The following is a 7,477-nucleotide window of genomic DNA, read 5'->3' as shown; positions in this document are numbered from 1 at the left end:
AAAAAAAAAAAAAAAAGATCATGTACAAGGTACAGTGGTGGGAGTGGAGGATAAACAGTTTGGGGTGGGAACAGGGTACCATGGGGCAAAGTTTCACTGGAGGAGGTTGCCCTTTAAAAAAAAAAAAACTGACCTGGATTGTGTACAAAAACTCTATACTTTTACCTCTCTACCCATACACTTTATGTGTTTTATGTCACAATTTCGATTCTTTTATGTATATGTGTCCATTAACAATTTATTTTTAGCTATATACTTTTTTTTTTTCTGAGAGAGTCTCACTGTGTCACCCTTGGTAGAATGCCATGGCTTCACAGCTAACAGCAACCTCAGACTCTTTGGCTTAAGGATTCTCTTGCCTCAGCCTCCCAAGTAGCTGGGACTACAGGTGCCCACCACAACACCCAGCTGTTTTTTGGTTGTAGTTGTCATTGTTTGGCAGGCCCAGGTTGGATTCTAACCTGCCACCTCTGGTGTATGTGGCTGGTGCCCTAGCCATGGAGCTACAGGCACCAAGCCAGCTAAAGTTACTTTTATTTATTTATTTATTTTTGCAGTTTTGGGCCAGGGCTGGGTTTGAACCCGCCACTTCTGGCATATGGGGTCAGCACCCTACTCCTTTGAGCCACAGGCACTGCCCAGCTATAGTTATTTTTAATACTTCTTTCCACTTGTATACTAAAGTCAGAAGTGACTTACACGCCACCATTACATTATTAAAGCATTCTGACGGGGCTATATACTTACATTTACTAGTGAGTTTTATACTTTTCTATGTTCTTATTTTTTGTCTTTTTGTTTCAAATTGTGGAATTCCTATTAGCATTTCATGTCAGGCAGGTGTAGAGGTGGTGACCTACCTTGGCTGTTGTAATCTGGGAAAGTCTTCGTCTTTGCCAGGATAGTGTTCTTGGTTGGCAGCTTTTTTCCTTTCAGCTCTTTCAGTTCATCCTCCCACTCTCCCAACCTACAAGGTTTCTGCTGAGAAATACGCTGATAGTCTTATGCCAGGGGAGGGGGTGCTCATTCAGTCTGTTTGGGGTCCTTGGGGCTCATGGATCTAACTGTTCAATTCCCTTTCCAATTTTTTTCCATTATTATGTCTTTAAAAAAATTTGTTTTTACCTCCTTTCTCTTTCTCTGCTTCATCTGTAGCTCCCATAAAGCATATGTTGCCTAACTTGAAGACATTCCTAATTCCCATAGGCTTTCTTCAGTCTTTTCATACTTTTTTCTTTTCATTCTTCTGCCTAGATAATTTAAAACTATCCATCTTTGTGCTGACTATTTCTTCTGATGGATTTAGTCTTCCGTTGAAGCTGTCTGTTGAGGTTTTCAGTTCAGAAATTCTGTTCTTCAACTCCAGGATTTCTGTTTGGTTCTGTTTTGTGGTTTCTGTCTCTTTATAACTTCCCATTTGTCCATGTATTGTTTTCGTAATTTTCTTCAGCTGTCTGTGTCTCCTTGCACCACCCTGGGCTGGTTTAAGTGATTATTTTGAATTCTTTGTTAGGCTGTTGGTAAATCACCATTTCTTTGGAGTCAGCCATTGGAGCTTTATTTTGTTCCTTTGGTGGTGTCCTGTTTTCTTGATTCATGTTCTTTGAAAACTTACATTGCTGTCTTTGCATTTGAAGAGCCAGTCCTCTCCTCTAGTCTTTACTATCTGGCTTTGGGAGAGAAAGACCTTCACTAGTCATCCCAGCTGGGAATTTGGGGTCTGTCAGACCTTTTTCTGTGGCTGCATCCACACTAGTCTTGTTCACTTTGGGGGGAGAGGGAGTCTTAGGATTATAAACCTTCTCTCAATCCTGCAACGCCAGGACTGATCCTAGGCACCCTTTCCCTAATGCAGTGAGTGCCCTGAAGTGTGCAAGGTTGTACACCTTCTCTCAGTCTGGCGGGATCAAGCTGGCTACTAAGATCCCCACCTGCTGTTGAACTCTGCATACTGTCTGGGGGTGTGTGGAGTGTTAGGGGCACGTATTGCTTAGTTAGAGGAGTCTGGACAAGTTGTCCTGTGGGGTTCATGGGGCCCCTTGGTCTAGTCTGTGAGCTGGTTTCCAGGATCCATGGTAGCTGATCAGAATCAGGCATGGGTTGCTGGGCATTCCTTCCCCTCCTCCCTGCTTCCAGGTGGACCACCTGGGCAGCATCTCACGAGGCTGGGGAGGACACTGTCACTTAGTTCTCATTTTCCACTATGGGAGAAACCATTGGCCAAAGGGGCCTCTTTGGAAGAGAGGTGACACAGGTAAAGCGAACCTTCTTCTGACCTTTTTTGATTTTTTTTTTGTTCCATGGGGTGCTATAATTTCTCAGCTAGCTAGTTTGTGAGCGCCCATAAAAATACTTTTGACAATGTGTAATTACCAAAATCAGTGTTTCGGGCGGGAGTGGGGAAGATGAGGTCTCCTATTCTGCCATCTTACTGACCTCTTCCTATAATTATTCTTGTTCTTAAATTGTCCCAGATTTGGCACGTGGAGACCCTCCTGCCTCTGACACACCCCAGCCTTGTTCAGCATCTCCTTCCTGGCAGTGGATACTCTAGGTTCAGCCTGTACTTTCTCTGTTCTGTCCTGGAAATAGGTCAGAGCAGGGAAATTACAGACCTAGAATTTTCTCCAAAGAGCTGTTCCTTTTTACTGGAGAATGGTATTTAGAAACCAAGAAGTAGACTTTAGGTGAGCTGGTGTTTCTGGGGTGCCACTGCTTCTAGGTCCTTTCAGCAGACAGAGCTAGGAAGACGTGTGTGTGTGTGTGTCCCACGCACACATGAATGCATCTTTCTATTATAAACACTGAGTTCAGGTCTCTCATGTTTTCTCATCCATGAGAGGGACCCACTTCTAACTCTCTTTGGAAGTGCTGTAAACTTTCTCTTTGTTCTTCCTAAATAAAATCTTTGTTACAGTGAAGGTCAAGTCCTTTTGCTCTGTGTCCATGCTGCCTGTGCCACTTCAGTTTTATCTTCAGTTCCACTCACTTTGCTTTTGGTCACCACTGTGCCTCAGTTGAACTTCCTAGCTCAGCTAAGTAACTGAACCAGGTCCACTGAGTTCAGGGAAGCAGAACACCTGACCCTCAACATCTTTTCTGGTGCTGTCATACCCAGGAAGGAAAACCTCAGCCTTTTTCCTGGCATATGAAAAGGAGCCCTTCATTCCCCAGATCCCACGTCACATCCCAGTTTGTGTCTTCCAGGTTCCAGCAGTTCCATGTTAAAGATGAGAGTGATGCAGGATTCCAGCAAATACTGATGGAGCCTTTTGAGCAAGTGGCCAGAAACTTCTGACGCCTTAAGCCCCTATAGGGTAGGGAAGCTGAGGAGGGTCCTGGATAGGGAGGCTGATGCCCTGTTTTGACAGGAAGTAGCTAAGAGTGGTTCTTGTGCATTTTAACCTTCAAGATTTCAGGACCCTACCTCCTCAGGAGGCAAGGAAAGGGGACACTAAGAAAGGGGCTTAGAGAGGAGGGTGGAAAACCCAACCTGCTGACCAGGAACTCAGGAGAGCCCGTAAGAATGTGGATGTGAAGTCACCTGGGTAACCAGTGACCAATAGAAAGAGCCCATCAATGACCAATAGAAAAGGCAGTATGGTCTGGAGGTGCAGAGAGGCTAGTGTAAGATTTGCAGCCAACTTCAAATAGAGTATTTAATCCTCGCCTCAACCTTTGTATCTCTGTCTCTCCCACCTTTTCTCCTCCTTGAGAGGGACCTACTTCCAACTCTTTGGAAGTGTCTAAACTTTCTCTTTGTTCTTCCTAAATGAAATCTCTCTTTGTTATCCTGGAATAAAATAAATAAATAAAAACTGAGATCGTACTGGTAATCCTGAATCCCACAGACTCAGAGGCTGTCGCCTTCCTCTCCTGCTCCCAGCGCTGAGGAGCTCGCCTCTCAGCAGGACAGACTCTCCCTTCACACACAGGAAGGAGTTTTAGAATAGCTAACTGTGCTGCTGTGAAAAACACGTGTGAGTAGTAAAGGATGAACCTGCCATCCTGCTCGTACGCAGTGCTGGTGCTGAGGAGCGGGTGGAGGCCGGGCCTGCTCAGAGCCCGGGTCAGTCTGCGCTTTTCTCTTCCTCTGACGTGCAGGCAGCTCCTTTGTTTCGATTGCATCCCATTTTGGGTCCTCCCTCCATACTTTTGATTTATAAATTGTAAATTAGTTGTGACACTCTCTTATATTTGTGTTTTATTATGGACTGCTTGTGAAAATTCTGCTGCTTCTAACACAATCGAGGAACAACTAACCTTTTAAACTCAAAATACTCCTGGTTAACAGTAACCCAGACAAGGGTCTCCTGTTTGGTCACAGCTTTGAGAAGTGTGGTTTATGACCAATGGAAGTGGCTGCCTGGCTTTTTATGGCTTTAATTACACAAGAAGTAACAGCCGGAGGTGCTGTGTGTCAGGTGCTGCTGACCGAGGCCAACTAATGACAAGGCTGTATGGGGGCCACTCAGCAGCCTGCACAGCTGTCTGCCACCGTGTCCATTCAGAGGGTTTCACTGAGATTGAGTGAAGTGAAAATGCTCTGGAAACTGCAGTCCTGGAAAATAACACTGATTTTTTTTTTTTTTTTAGAGACAGAGTTTCACTTTATCACCCTTGGTAGCGTGCAGTGGCGTCACAGCAACCTCCAACTCCTGGGTTTAGGCAATTCTCTTGCCTCAACCTCCCGAGTAGCTGAGACTACAGGCACCCATCACAGCGCCTGGCTAGTTTTTTGCAGTTTGGCCCGGGGCCAGGTTTGAACCCACCACCCTCGGTATATGGAGCCAGCACCCTACTCACTGAGCCACAGGTGCTGCCCAATAACAGTGATTGTTGTACTGGTCTTATTATTATATCTAATGTATTTATATAGACTTGTATGTCATATAATTCTTATTATTGCTGGTGTTCACACACAGTGTTTTCTTGGTCTTTATTATAAGGGGTCACATGAACAATCAGGCTGGCATACTTCCCTTTTTTTTTTGAGACAGAGTCTCATGTTGCCCTCGGTAGAGTGCTGGGGCATCACAGCTCACAGCAACCTCAAACTCTTGGGCTTAAGCAATTCTCTTGCCTCAGCTTCCTGAGTAGCTGGGACTACAGGCACTCTCCACAACGCCCAGCTATTTTTTGGTTGCAGTTGTCATTGTTGTTTAGCAGGCCCAAGCCATTTTCACCTCACTCCATCTCAGTGAACCCCCCTGAATGGACACAGTGGCAGACAGCTGTGCAGGCAGCTGAGTGGCCACCACCTTTGGTGTATGTGGCTGGCACGCTACTCACTGAGCTACAGGTGCTGAGCCAGGCTGGCATACTTCTAACTGCTTTCTGATGTTCCCTGCTACACAAGTCCCTGCCAAGACATTGTCCCCAGGGAGCCTCAATGTCCCCTACCCTCACTGCCCTCATGGAGGCAGCCACTCCCAGGCCACAGCCCCAGTTAACAGCTGCAGCTTGCCCTCCTGGCCTCCTGCCTCTGCTGGGGATCAGGCTATACACTTGGGCTGAGGGAGATGCACGCCTGGCATGTCTGCAAGGTGAGCCACATGTGTGCTGTCTCCTTGCCTGGCCGTAGGGCTGTGGGCATGCAGAGTTCCTTTGTGGCAGGTCCTGGACCGCCTCTGGCTTGTAGGAAACGTAGAGGGTCTCGGGGCTGGCACTTTCGGCTGATGATCCTGCAAGTGGCCCAGGAGCACCAGGGGTGGGGCCGGCTCAGCCCTGGGGAGAGACTCTGCTGCTGCCCTGAATGCTGGGGGCTCCCAGGACACTTGCTGTGAGGGGCACAGGGCACCTGCATGGTACCCCTGCTCCTGGGAGGTGTTGAAGTGACTTTGCTTCATCCTTGCTCAGGCTTCCCATCTGTATTGCCAAGGCCTTTTGGGATGAGTACATTCAATGGGGTCCATGTGTGGGATCCAATGACTCCGTCCTTCTCTTGAGACAACTATAAAACACACTGGGCTGGGATGTGTCTGAGGCTTGTGGTGTCTCCGAGTCACAGCAGCCCAGGCCTCCATGAAGGAGGACCCAGATGAGGGTGGGAGCCGCTCATGCCGCCCGTGGAGTGCAGTCCTGGAGGAAGGTGGAGGTGCAGATGAGGTGCAGACAGGAGCTGGGAAGCACCTGGGGTGAAGCGCCAAAGGTTGGCAGAGTAGCCGGGCAGACTTGGGAGGGACAGGGGAAAACTTCTCCAGAGGAGATGACATTGGGACTGGCTCTTCAGCAGGAACCATGGAGTCTGCAGACACCAGGCCCTGGAGGCAGAAAGGATTGTGTCCAGTGGGAGGAGATGGACTTGAGGCCTGACTCTGAGGGGCTCCTCTCCCCACCAGGGGAGAGACAGTTCCTCTGTCAATAGCAGGAAACCCTCAAAGGATTAAGTCAAGGGGCTGAATGTAACCCAATTACAGCCCAAGGAGAAGGGGAAAAGGGAGAGGGATGGGAGAGGGAGGGAGAGGATGGGTGGAGGGAGGGTAATTGGTGGGACCACACCTACAGTGCATCTTACAAGGGTACATGTGAAACTTACTAAATGTAGAATATAAATGTCTTAACACAATAACTAAGAAAATGCAATTAAGGCTATGTTAACCAGTTTGATGAAAATATTTCAAATTGTATATAAAACCAGCACATTGTACCCCTGACTGCATTAATGTACACAGCCATGATTTATTAAAAAAAAAAAAAAAAAGTACTACCTGACAATGGGCGGTGGCTGGGCCAGCCAGTGGGAAGCTGCGGCTGGCCACTCCCTCAGCCCTTCCAGCCTCCCAAGCCAGCAGGGCAGCCCCCAGGCCAAGATGGCAGGTGTGAGGACAGGTTCCCAGGACCATTTCCTGCGGGTACTCACTGAATTGTAATGTCTTTAAATGAGGGGGCTGAGGTGGGGCTGGGGGCCCTTCCAGGGAGCAGGGCCTCAGGAGGAAGAGAGTGGGGAGTGGAGAGGGGGCTACAGCACAAGGGGAAGCAGGCCCTGGACTCACCTGAATCCATTCAGGGACGCACCCAGGGGTTGTGCTTTTGGGACAGTGGTGTCAGCTTTATGTAGGGATCATGCTTGGGGATTACGTGTGGCATGGGTGCGAAGGTTTGGGGGCGTCCATGTGGACACTCAGGTGCACCCAGACTGTATCACAGGCCTGTGACAGTAACACTGGCTGGGGGGCAGTGTCCCTCAGCCTTGCCTTTGTGTTGTGGGCTCCACTGATGGAGCTGGTGGGGTCTGGGCTGCTCAGAGGCAGAGTTGGCAGCAAGGTGCCGTTTATCTTGAGCTGAGCTGGATAATGATGAAAAATGGTGTTTGCATGATAAGATGATGAAAGGAAAACTCGGGGCCAGTTTCAAATGTTCTGAAGATGCTGGGGCCCTGTGTGTTTCAGAAAACAAGGCCCTGTGTGTGTCCCACAGGTGAGGCGGCTCTGCCTCCAGAGCCTAGCGGTGCTGACCTTGAGGTGTCCAGCTGAGG

The sequence above is a fragment of the Otolemur garnettii genome, unplaced genomic scaffold (assembly GCF_000181295.1).
Source record: "Otolemur garnettii isolate 467f Iridium unplaced genomic scaffold, OtoGar3 scaffold00235, whole genome shotgun sequence".
NCBI classification, from domain to species: Eukaryota; Metazoa; Chordata; class Mammalia; order Primates; family Galagidae; genus Otolemur; species Otolemur garnettii.
This window is presented reverse-complemented; position numbering follows the sequence as displayed.